A 12,820-nucleotide genomic window follows, 5' to 3' on the forward strand; every position below is an offset into this window, starting at 1 on the left:
GACTTATACTAATCTCACAAAAAAAAGAAAACATGGATACCATATGCCAATCTATGGACTTACACTAGTCTCCAAGGCATGATCATAGGAAACAACTGCCAATAACTGGATTTACAATTGACTCCTCACAAGAAACAAATAACAAATGCAATAAGCAAGAGGAAACAAGTTGCCAATAAATGGTCTTACACTCGACTCCAAGGAAATGGGATGCCAATCAATGGTCTTAGTCCCAACTCCTACCAGATCACAGGAAACAACTGCCAATAAATGGACTTACAATTGACTCCTCAATGGTCAAAACAAAATGTTACAAAGTATGAACAATGATCATGAGATGATATACAATTAATGAAAACAAATGCACAAAGGCACACACCAACAATTATGCACATATGAGCAAGCAACAACAAGCAACCAATTAGCACACACTATACACAATCAATGGGCTCAAGCAAGGTTAGGCTTTAGAAACAAGCCAACTAGAATGGGGTGTTTTGAGCTCTTAACCCTAACATTGAGAGTTAGGGTGAAGCAGATGAAATGGAGATGAGGGGTGTGCCTCATAGCTCTTATCCCTGGCCTGGGAGAGCTTTAATCAATAGAAAGTGTGGGAGTTCAGAATGTAGGAACTCTTCTCCATAAATGATGGACTCTATAAGATCTTGGGTTCTTACTCACAATGTATCAACACATGGTGTGAGCAAAGTGAATGACACAACTGAATAGCAGGGGATAGATTACACATCCCTTTTATCTGCCAATTGCCTCTTAAGAGGACTTTACCTGCTTGGCACAAAATTAAACAAACAAAGACATGGCCTCTTAAGGAGGGCTTCAGACAGGTGCCTGCCAATAACAACAGGTCTTCCAGACTACATGAAGATTAGGGATTATACCTAAGTGGTATGCCAACCACAACAAAAGCAAAGCAAAGTTCAAATGAACTTAAAGCAACTTAGGTACCTGTGTAAACAACTAAACCAATCAGTACAACTTTCAGACAAACAGACAACAGTTAATAACCAACAGACAATCCCAATGTACAAAACATAAGCCATAAGGCAAACTCAAGTGAGTTATCATCAACCTACAAAACAGCAAATGTTAGCAATCAAAAGCAAATATCAACATTAACATGATGAAGCATCATCAACCATGGCATTTGCATGCTTAAACCTGAAATCAAAGCTCACATGTAAGCAACAAACCGCTAGGTCAAAGCCTAGGGTCAAAGGTGAAGAAAAAATTCAAAACAGGAGCTGAAATTCAACACAATGCAACTTCAAACACATATTAACATACCCTAAAAAGGCTCACATCAAAATCATCCATCAAAGGCAAGTAATGAGCAAGGGAAGTCAAAGACAATTTCAAAGCTCATATTTGATCATCATGAATGAAAATTCCAAAACAAAACAGAAATGATTCAAATAATTCTAGAAAATTTCATGAGTATTCAACACATCTAACATGATCATCATATAAAAAATCAGAAGTATCCAAGATCATTTGGCATGGAAATTAAATGATGCAAGTTGATCAACCAAACGTGTGACACAAATTGTCACACCATGCAAACACGTGCATAAAACAGAAATGGTAAATGGGAAAAATACCAAACCAAGCCTAAAACATCCAGCAATGTGTCTAGAATCATCATGTAAAATTTCATGTCCATTGGATTAAAATCAAGCATTTCATAATAGAAAGAGTAAGGCAAGGTCATAAATGCACATGTGTTCAATCAACCTAGAGCAAATAACATTCTAGCCATGCACAACTTTTGAAATCATGATCATAAAAAACTAGACATCCCAAGGAACATTTTGCAAAAAATTGGAGATGAATTGATTCATTTTTCAATTTAATATGATTTTTACAAGTTAGCATACAAAATGAAATTCAAACATGAACAAGGCATGGCAAAGTGGAGGGAAAACAAAAAATGATGAACAATTTGAATATTTTGCACTCGGTCAGAATCGATCCGTGTCCAAATTCAAAAGTGGCGCGCCAGTGCGTATGAAATGCACTGTTTCATAATGAACCCTAGCCTGGGCGCAGAACCGTCGCTATGTGCAAAGAACCGACGCAATTATCCAGAAACCGTCGTTAGCGCATGCATCTTCATCTTCTTCATGATGAAGATGATGAATGTTCATCCTCAAATTTCCAGAAATTCCAGAAATGTCCAGAATTCAAAAAAAATTATATCACTCAAATCCTTATTCCATGTACATCATAGATCAACAAACATCTAGACTTAATTCATCATAACAAGTGAGAATCGAGCAAGAACATTTTTGGATGCAAAACTTCAAATGCACATAACGCAGTCAATAATGCTCCATTTCACACGATTTTTAGCTCAGAATTCTCAGCAAACAAAGGTCTACACAAATATACACATGGATTTGAGAATTGTGAAGGTCAAAAATCCTACCTCTTGAAGAGCAGGTTCTTGTTTTGCACGTTTCAAAGCTCCAAATGATCCAGATCAATTCCAGAATGCTTGTGGAGATGATTGATGAAGAAATTGAAGCTCAAACACGTGTGGATCTAGCTTAATTCTAAATTTCCATCTTCAACTTCATGAGTTTCAACTGCTTTATTCTTGCACGAATTCAACAAACCAACACTAGATTCATACTATAATCAACTCACTGATCATGAATCTTCAACAAAAACAAGGTGTTATGTTGAAGAATTTTGAAATTTGATTTGAAGAAATTTTTGGAGGGAGAGAAGAACTAGATCTAGAAATGGTGAATTGTGATTAACCCCCTTCAATTCTGTTATGATTAGAGTATTTATATCCTTTCCTAATCACCTTGCTAATCCATGTTTAGTTTGGTTAAGTGAAATAAGGTGTTTTGCAAATTTTTGAAAATGCATGGGGCATGGGCTAATTGCATGTGAACAGTACCATTCCTTTGATCATTTTCACTTAAAATCCTTTTTTAAACTCAATGGCAATGCTAGAAAGTCCATACAATGCACCATTTTTAAATTTTGCAATTTCCCTCCAAAAAAGGCATGGATATGCAAGTGATCATGTGATGACAATTCATGCAATGTGGTGAATGTTTTGGAAATTAGAGGTCAAGAGAAGAATATTGCAAAAAGAACCACCCAATTTGGAGCTATGAATCAAAAGTTATGGCCATTTGAAGTTCCATGTGCACTTGGCAATGATTGGATCATATCTCCTCAACCATTCATCAGATGCTCATGATCTTGGACTTTTTGGAAATGGGAGAGAGAGATATTCAAATTTCATTTTGGACAAAATTTCATTTGAAGCTTATTTGAGGTTGGAAAGTTGAGTTGAAGTTGGATAAAAAACCTGCCATCTTTGGAAAGTTGAAATTATAGGTCACTTTCCATTTTTGGAAACTTTTGACTTGACTTCAAATTCTTCAACCTTGATCTTTGGTATGATGGATAAGCATGATTTAGACATGAATAGGATGAAGAAACTCAATTCTCACATTCAAAGCCCACAGTTGACTTTTCAGTTGACTGCTTAGGTCCTTAGATGACCTGAAAATGTCCTGATGAATTTGGGGCCTCAACCACTTGGGAATTTGCTCCAAAATGAACCTATAGCTCACATAAGCTCCAAATAATGATCATATGATCCATATCTCAATGGAAACTTCATCTCTTGCACATAAGATTCACTTGAACTGCCTTGACTATTGATTGCTTAAGCTGCAAGTAACAAAGGTTAATGACATATTTTTGTACATTTTGGTTAGTGATAAAAAGAAAAGCAATGACATACAAATGCAAGCAATGCTTGGTGATCAAGAACCACTCTCAAAAAGATCCCACCCACAGGGAAGGAAGCAAGGTGTCCAATGATCCTTGAGGCAATGCAATGTTATGATATGATGCCATGAGGGATCTTAGGGACAAAATTGGGGTCTTACAGCGTGCGTTAGCCGAACTACGGTAGCTCTGATTCTCATTCCAGATGAGATACGTAGGCATAGGATGCGATATCCTAGCGAGCCCGTTTCCCATTTCCCCGAACTACGTCGACTCTGATATTTGTGTCTGACAAACTACGTAGGCCCAGGATGCGACATCCTGCCGAGTCCGCTTTCTCCGTCTTCTTCCATCCTGTTTATTCCAGTGTGTGTGCATTCTTCGAGCAGTTATTTAGAAACCTTATTCTATTCTCTTGAGAGTGGATCCCGTCGAGTACGACGGACGTGAGGGGTGCTAATACCTTCCCCTTGCGTAACCGACTCCCGTGCCTTGCATCTCCGGTCGTAAGACCATTTCCTTTCCAGGTTTACTTCGAGCATTTCCTTTCCCTCCTTTGGGATAAATAACGCACGGTGGCGGCTCTGTTTGTTTGTTTTTCCCGCCGGTTGTTTTTCGCGTTGCGACAGCTGGCGACTCTGCTGGGGACTAAAGAAGTTGACCTCTGGCTGGTCCATCTTCCCTAAGCGAGTCAATCCTAGCGCTCTCTAGGATAGTTTTGGTTGCTTGTGCTGCTTTATTTATTGCATTCATGATTATTATACTGCTGACTGTATATATTTGCATAGATGTTTGCATGCATCATACTTTTATTGTGCTGGACTCTGTACAGGTTGGTTCCTCTGATTTGGGGTGGGTGTTCTGAGTGGGGCTAAAACCCAGGCCCGAGTATACACCTAGGATTAGTGTGGTCTCACGTTTCCTCACATGTTGTATCAGCATGTTGTTGCGACGTGACATACCACAAGCCGGACGAGGTTCTTCTGAGTGAGCTCTTCCGGGTGGAGTATTCCACTTTGGTTGAGTTGTCTCTTTAGAGCTGTTGACTTCGGTGACCGTTCTTTCTCGGATCTTTGGTTTAGACGATCTTATGAGAGCTGCAGCGGCACACCCGAAAGGGCAAACCCGTTGAGTATCTTGTCCGATTGTCGAGACCATTATCCGCCTTAGGATGACCTTATAGAATTCACCTGTGAGGGGAGGGTTGATTCCTACGGATGCATGTTCTGATGGTGACTTCTTGATGGTGACTAATGGTTCAGTTATTGATCGGAGTCCTATTTATAATTCGGATTTATGGATATTTATTTCTGAGACGCTGGAATGTTGTCTGCGGTATTTATCAGTGGGGATCCGTTTATTTCAGGATTCCTTGGGCTGGTTCAGAGGATCTGGTGGTTATCTGTTCAGAGGACTTTCTGGTGATGATGGTGATGTATTCTCCGGTTCCGTTTATTTCGGAACTCCCGAGTTGGATTTATGGTTGCTCAGTACCTCAGATGGTTGAGATCAATTCAGAAACCGGAATCCAGTATAGTGGTTGTTCAGATGACTTGGAGGATGGCATAGTGCATTGCATTCATACATCAGCATCATTCTCATTTTGCATTTATTCGCATCTAACTCATGTTTATCCATATGCAGGGGAAATTCTTGATTGAGATCCTGGTTGAGAGACTTCTCTGTTTCAGATATGAGGACCGCCTTGAAAAATGATGTTGTCTATAGTTTCTTCGACCCAGAGATTAGTGTGCTGAGAGATGTGATAGCATTGATTACACCTGACCGTGTGGGGATGTTCCGTGAGACTTATGATGGTATTCTGAAGGTGGTTTTCAGGCTTACAGATACAGATAGGAGTGCCATCCATACTCTTCTCCAGTTTTATGACCCGGGTTTGAGATGCTTCGTTTTCCCGGATTACTTGTTGGGACCTTTGATGGAGGACTATGCCAGCATCCTGGGTATTCAGATCAGAAATCATGTTCCTTTCTATGCTACTAAGGAAGAACCTGATGTTGGTGGGATCTCCCGTGCTCTTTATTTGAGCCCTGAAGTGACTAAAGGAGGTCTGAAGGAGAAGGGAAAGTTTCCTGGTTTTCATCTGAGTTTCCTGGAGGCTAAAGCCAAGGAGCATGCTGTTTTGGGTGATTGGAAGGTTGTCTGTGCTTTGATTGCTGTGAGCATTTATGGAATCATCCTGTTCCCTAATCAGAAGAACTTTGTGGATATTAATGCCATTCGGGTGTTCGTTCAGAGGAATCCTATTCCTACCCTGGTTGGGGATGTCTATTACTCGGTCCATAACCGGAATGAGAAGCGGCGTGGGGGATTGATCCGGTGTTGTGCTCAACTGTTGTACAAATGGTTCATGGGGTATTTGCCTTCCAGAGGTGCCTTTGTCTTTCTTGATCCTACTGTCAAATGGTCAATCAGGTTGATGGGTTTGCGAGCCAAGGACATAGCTTGGACTCACAATGGTCTGGCTGGACGAGACTTCATTTACAATTGTGGGAGTCCTCCCAATGTGCCTCTTATAGGAGTTCAAGGTTGCATTAATTACAACCCGACGCTTCTTAGGAGACAAATGGGATTTGCTATGGAGGTTCCTCCTCTCGAGCGTGAGATCCAGGAGTCTTTCTACTTCCCAGCTGAGGGTAATCCGTCACAGTTGAGGCAAGTGTCTGGAGCATGGCGCAACATTCGGAGAAAGGGCAAGGTTCCTTTTGGTAGGGTCAATAGCAGGTCTTTTCCTCTGTTTGATGATTGGCTCAGAAAAAGGATTGAGCTCACGCATCTACCATTTCCTGGGGGTGATCCTTGGTGTCCATTGATTGAGGGGCCATGTTCTTCTGTCAGCATGGAAGAGTTTCTTAAGATGAAGAAGGCCAGAGATCAGCTGCAAGCAGAGAAACCTGAGTTGGAGATGAGTGTTGCTAGAATCCAAATGGCTAATCAGGAAATCAAAGGGAAAATAGAAGACCAGGATAAGAGACATGCTCTTGTGGTGAAGCGCTTTGAGATAGACACCGCTTATTATGGCAAGGTCAGCCAAGCTTTGGAGTCATCTACAAAGGAGCATGACATTACCAAGGATAAGTTGGCTAGAGCTTTGAAGGTCATTGAGGATGAGAAGAGGAGGCAGATCCTTGTGAAGAATCAGAGGGAAGCCAGAGTCAGAGTCCTTACCGCAGAATGGGAAGCAAAGCTGAAGATTAAGGAAGCAGAGAATGTGAAGATCATTACTGAGAGAGATCATTATATTACCGAGAGAGATCATTATCTTGCTGAGAGGGATCATTACTTCCGACAGATGAAGATTCACCAGAAGGAGGTGGGGAGATTGCAGCAGGAGAACACCGAGCTCAGGTTCGCCGTGAAGTTTACGAGGATGGTTGATGATGTAGGGCCTTCTGTGGGACCTTCGTCAGATTAGACCTTTCTTATTTGTGTTAGATTACCGTCAAGCATGTTGACGGAATTCACTTGCTTGTATTTTCTTTCTGATTCTGGAGAATTGTATTTGATCTGTATCAGACTTGATGTATGACTTTCGCACGTATTGTGCACTCTTGATATACAATGGTTATTATCATTCAGTGATTGATCTTCAAGCTTTATTTGTTTGACTGTATGCACTCACACAGCACACACATGGTTGGGTGATATCTTTGCTAAATCATGATTCTCTGCTCTGTATGGTGAAACCAGATGATTGATGTCAGAATGTTGTTGTCAGATTATTATCTGTCTCGATGAAACCAGGATCGAAAGACAGAGTGTTCCTCATATGGATAGACATTGCATTCATGCGTGAGTCATAATAACCTGTCTTCTGTTTTGCAGGTGTCAGTTTCTAACATGTTTGATTGACTCAGGAACGATGAATCCACCCAACGCTGACATTATCGAGCTGAAAGAGAAAATGAGTGAGCTGATCAGTGTCATGCAAGAGTTCGCCTTGGGGCAGAAAGCTATCACCGAGAAGGTGGAGAGGATTGAGAGTTGGCTGAAGATGGGGAAGATACAAGGAAATGCTTCGTCGTCTGGAGTAAAGAAGCCCTTTGGCGATGGTCAGCGCGAGAAGGAGGTTGAATCAAGTGATGTGTCTGCCCAAAGGGGACGCGATAGGGATCATTATCACCCGTATGCTGCTACAGTGACGATTCCTACTGGTAATCGATTTGCACGACAGCAACAGCAGCCACCTCAACAGAGAACACAGAGAGTTGGGTGCCAAGCGAGAAGAAGGATGACGGATCGTCAGTTCGATAAGCCACCCATGGCGTATGCTCTTCTGTTTAAGAGGTTGAAGGATCTTGGGTTGGTTCAACCGAGGACGTTGGCTCCGGTAGGATCAGACCAAAGGCTTGCAGGTTACAGTGAGAACATCAAGTGCGAGTTTCATTCCGGTGCACCCGGGCATAGCATCAAGGGTTGTAAAGCTTTTAAGCATGTCGTTCAAGATTTGGTGGATTCTAAAGCCATCAATTTTGCACCGACACCGAATGTTAATGCTAACCCCATGCCGGTGCATGGTCCTATGGGGGTGAACGTGATGTCAGAAGATAAGAGAAAAATAGAGGTGACAAACGTGGATCAGCTGAAGACTCCAATGTCTGTGGTCAAGAGACATTTTATGAAGAGTGGAGTTTTCCCTGGCTGTGATAATTGTTGTATTGCTTGCACTGTCACTGTGAATGGGTGTGTGATGTTGAGGGAGACGATTCAGAGAATGATGGATGGGGGACGTCTCCGATTTGAGAAAGTTGATTGGGGGGAAGAAGATATCTTTGTCAACCAATTGTCATCATTCAAATATGTTGAAATGGACGGTGAAATATATGAAACACCGAGTCAAGCATTCGAAACCGTCAAGGTGGAGAATGCTATTGTTGCTAAAGAAGAGAAGAAGTCGTCCATTTCTTCTTACAAACAGGCCATGGAAGTGGTAAAGAATGGAAAAGCCCAAGGCTGGGGAAGAATGGTAGACATTACGGTGAAAGCGGATAGGTTCGGGGTTGGCTATCAATCGGGTCAAGGCTCATCGGGGCCAAACAGAGGACGTCGTCAACCGTTCACGTTCACCGGTGCTGGAATGCTAGATCCAGATTGCATCTGTGCGGTGGGTGAAGAGACTGACAGTGACTGCGAGCTCGATGGTTAGATAAAACCGTGCGTACCAGGGATGGAAGTCCAGAACTGGAAGGCTGAAAAGATCATCACTGTCACTCTACGTGAAGAGTAATATTTCTTGTTTTTCAATTTTGTCTGCATGAAAGCCATACGTTTTGCCCGAAACGTAATGCTTCATTGTCAGGGCCACCTCATGTGTTTCATTGTGCAACATTTTGCATCATTAATAAATGGATGTTTTTTGTATAAAAAGCGGTGTTCCATGTTTTTCATTTATTTTTACAGTTTAAACAAAAATAAAAATGGCAATATTATTTTCATTTTTCCTTCCTTTTGATTGGCTTCGTTTCGACTTTCGTATTCTCCGGATCTCATTGATAACAATCCTGTTACACCCTTATATGACTTCGACAATCCGATCTATCATGCCAAAGAAGAAGGCGAAGACGATTGTGAACTGCCGGAGGAATTAGCCAGGTTATTAAAACAGGAGGAGAAGGTGATTCGACCGCATGAGGAGCGAGTCGAGCTTGTTAACCTGTGTACCGAGGAGGTCTAAAAGGAAGTAAGGGTTGGGGCCGCCTTAGAGGCGAGTGTCAAGAGCGGAGGTGATGCCATTCGGTCTCAAGAACGCCGATGCCACACATCAAAGAGCTATGGTGACTTTGTTTCATGATATGATTCATCATGAAATCGAATGCTATGTTGATGACATGATAGCAAAGTCCCAAACAGAATAGGGGCATTCGGTAGACTTGGCCAAGTTATTGGACCGGTTGAGACAATTTGAACTGAGGTTGAACCCGAGTAAGTGCACGTTCGTAGTACGGTCCGGTAAATTGTTGGGGCTTATTGGGAGCGGAAAAGAGGAATCGAGGTTGATCCTGCTAAAAAAAAAAAAAAAAAAAAAAAAAAAAAAGAGAAAAGAAGTAATACAAGAAAATGCCTGAACCAAGAACGGAAAAGAGGTTTGTGGTTTCTTAGGTAGATTGAACTGCATTTCATGGTTCATATCTCATCTAACAGCCACGTGTGAACCCATATTCAAGCTGTTGAGAAAAGATCAAACGGTCAGGTGGAATAATGATTGCCAAGCGGCATTTGGAAAAAAATAAAAGAATATTTGCAGGAGTCTCTGATTCCGATGCCTCCTGTGGAGGGACAACCATTGATTCTGTACTCGACAACCTTCGAGGGGTCTATGGTGTGTATTGGGGCAGCATGACGAGTCTGGTCGAAAAGAGCATGCAATTTACCTTAGCAAAAAGTTTACCGACTGTGAAACAAAATATTCACTGCTCAAGAAAACTTGCTGGACTTTGGCATAGGCTGCTCGCTGACTAAGACAGTATATGCTGGTTCATACCACTTTGTGGATTTCCAAGATGGATTTGATCAAGTATATGTTTGAAAAGCCAGCATTGACCGGACAGGTTGCGAGACGGCAAATGATTTTGACCGAATACGATATTCAGTATACCTCTCAGAAGGAAGTCAAGGGGAGTGTTTGTCTGATTACCTCGCCTAGCAACCCATTGAGGATTATCAACCGATGAAGTTTGAGTTCCCTGATGAGGACGTCGAGGTTCTCAAATCGAAAGATTGTGAGGAACCAATCCCGGAGGAGGGGCCTGACCCTGAATCCGAACGGATTCTGATGTCTGATGGGGCCGTTAATGTGAATGGTAGTGGAGTTGGTGATGTTTTGGTTACACCGAAAAGATCCCACATTCCTTTTGTTGCCCAGATAACATTTGAATGCACCAACAATGGTGGCTGAGTACGAAGCTTGTATCCTGGGTATCGATCTTCGGTGTGCACGTCTACTGGGGCAACGCCTTTCTCGCTCATGTATGGGATAGAAGGGGTATTACCTATTGAGGTCCAGATCCCATCATGGAGAGTCCTGATGGATGAAAGTCGGAAAAGGCTGAGTGGATAGGGACTCGATATAAAGAGTTGAGCCTGATTGAGAAAAAAGGCTGGCAACCGTTCGTCATGGGGCAGTTGTGCCAGCAGCGAACAAAGCGTGTTGTTGACCGAAAAGTGCGACCTCGTACGTACCACGTAGGAGAGGTGGTGGTGAAAAGGATCCTTCCTCCTCAGAACGATCGTCGGGGCAAGTGGACACCCAATTATGAGGGTCCATTCGTGGTCATGAAGGTTTTCTCTGGCGGAGCCTTGTTGTTGACGACCATGGATGGCGAGGATTTTCCATCCCCTGTGAATGCAGACGCAGTTAAAAAATACTTCGTATAAAGAGACCCGCTGGACGAAAAGAATAAAATAGTCCAGGCAAAAAGGGGCATCCCGGCGAACAAAAAAAAATATATGAAAGGTTCGGGCAAAAATTAGGGATAAAAAGAAAAAACTGTACACCCGGCAAGTCGAAAACCTGAAAAGGCGACTTGGGCAAAAAAGAGTATCCCGGTGGACTGAAAACCCGAAAGGGCGGTCCAGGCAAAAGAGGGAATGAAACGAACAACTGCGTCTAGCATGATCATTTGTGTTTTGGTTAAGACACATGGATAATCCCCGGCAGAGATCAGTTGGAAGTGTCTTGTTCAGAAGGCAGAAAGTGTGGAGAGTCTTGAGGACATATGGGGTGTAACCGAGTTGGAACTCGATGAGATCACGGGTTCACATTGCCATTAGGATAGATTTTTCCTTTTGTGCGTAATTACCTCTTTTCAAGAATTGCTTCCTGTGTATTGCTCGGTTTCGAGCCACCTTTTTCAATCAATAAAATGCATATTCAGTCAAATAATTTTGTTTTTGTTTTCATTACCGCTTTGATTGCAAAAACATCTGTTTATTTTGATAAAAAATATTTGCATTTTAAGACATACAGGTCCTTTCCAATGCATGTTCATAAGATTGAAAACTTGAAATCTTATTCGGAAGGTTGAGTGACCTAAGTGTTGAAATTTTGGCACGCATGGGGCATGTTTTTATCTAACGATCTCTTTTGCAGGTGTTGTTAGATATTTTCACTCACTTGTAGGTTGTGATGTGAAGCCTTTTGACAAAAAGATCCCCGTGGAGTCCAGTCAGGGACAAGGGACGGAAGAATGGTGAAAAGACAGCGAGAAACGTGCGACGATCTTGGAGTATTAATCAAGAAGACTCTTCAAAGTCTGAGGCCTGGAAAGTTTGTATGAATCCAGGGAGTTCGATCTCCGTGGAGTGCGGAGAAGTCGAGAGTACAAGGTGATGAATCAGAAAAGTCCAGACGAGCCTGGGAGCTCTCAAAAGTGGAAAGCTGACACTGGATTTAGATGCTGAATACCAGGGTTCGACGAGTCGACGGGTGTTCTGTGCCAGACTTTCCTTATTTCCCCAAGCAGAGTCGGGATTGTTATCTCCTCAGCGGGTTCAAGATCGGTGTTTCCTTGGCATTCAGGCCTGAAGGTTGTTGTTTCCCCTAGCAGTGTTGAGATTGTTGTTTCCCCCAGCAAGTCAAAGATTGTTGTTTTCCCCGCAGAGTGTGTTGGTGGTTGGTTCCCCAGCGAAGTCCCCAAGCGGATCAGGTTCAGTGGAGTTCATCCCTGTTGAGGGTGGTCCTTTCCTCAGCAGCAGTGTTATTCCCCAGCAGGGTGGAGATTGGAGCGTTAGCGATTTCCTCAGCAGAGTGCCTCTAGCTCCCCAGAAGAGTCCATTGAGGGGATACTTTTTCTGCATTCATCATTTAGATAAGCATAGCATATTGCATATCTAATTGCGTAGCATTTCCATGGTTGTGGAGCATTACGCCGTAAAAAAATCATGCATCAGCATTGCAAGCATAAGCTAGTCTCAAGCCGTGGTTACCGTTTGAGGATTGGTTTCGCCGGATGATGGAGATGTTATTCTGAGGAGCTTAGCATCGTGACGTTGGGTCAACGGTATTTCCCAGTAGTGCGATCCT

Source organism: Lathyrus oleraceus, chromosome 3 (assembly GCF_024323335.1).
Source record: "Lathyrus oleraceus cultivar Zhongwan6 chromosome 3, CAAS_Psat_ZW6_1.0, whole genome shotgun sequence".
Lineage (NCBI taxonomy): Eukaryota > Viridiplantae > Streptophyta > Magnoliopsida > Fabales > Fabaceae > Lathyrus > Lathyrus oleraceus.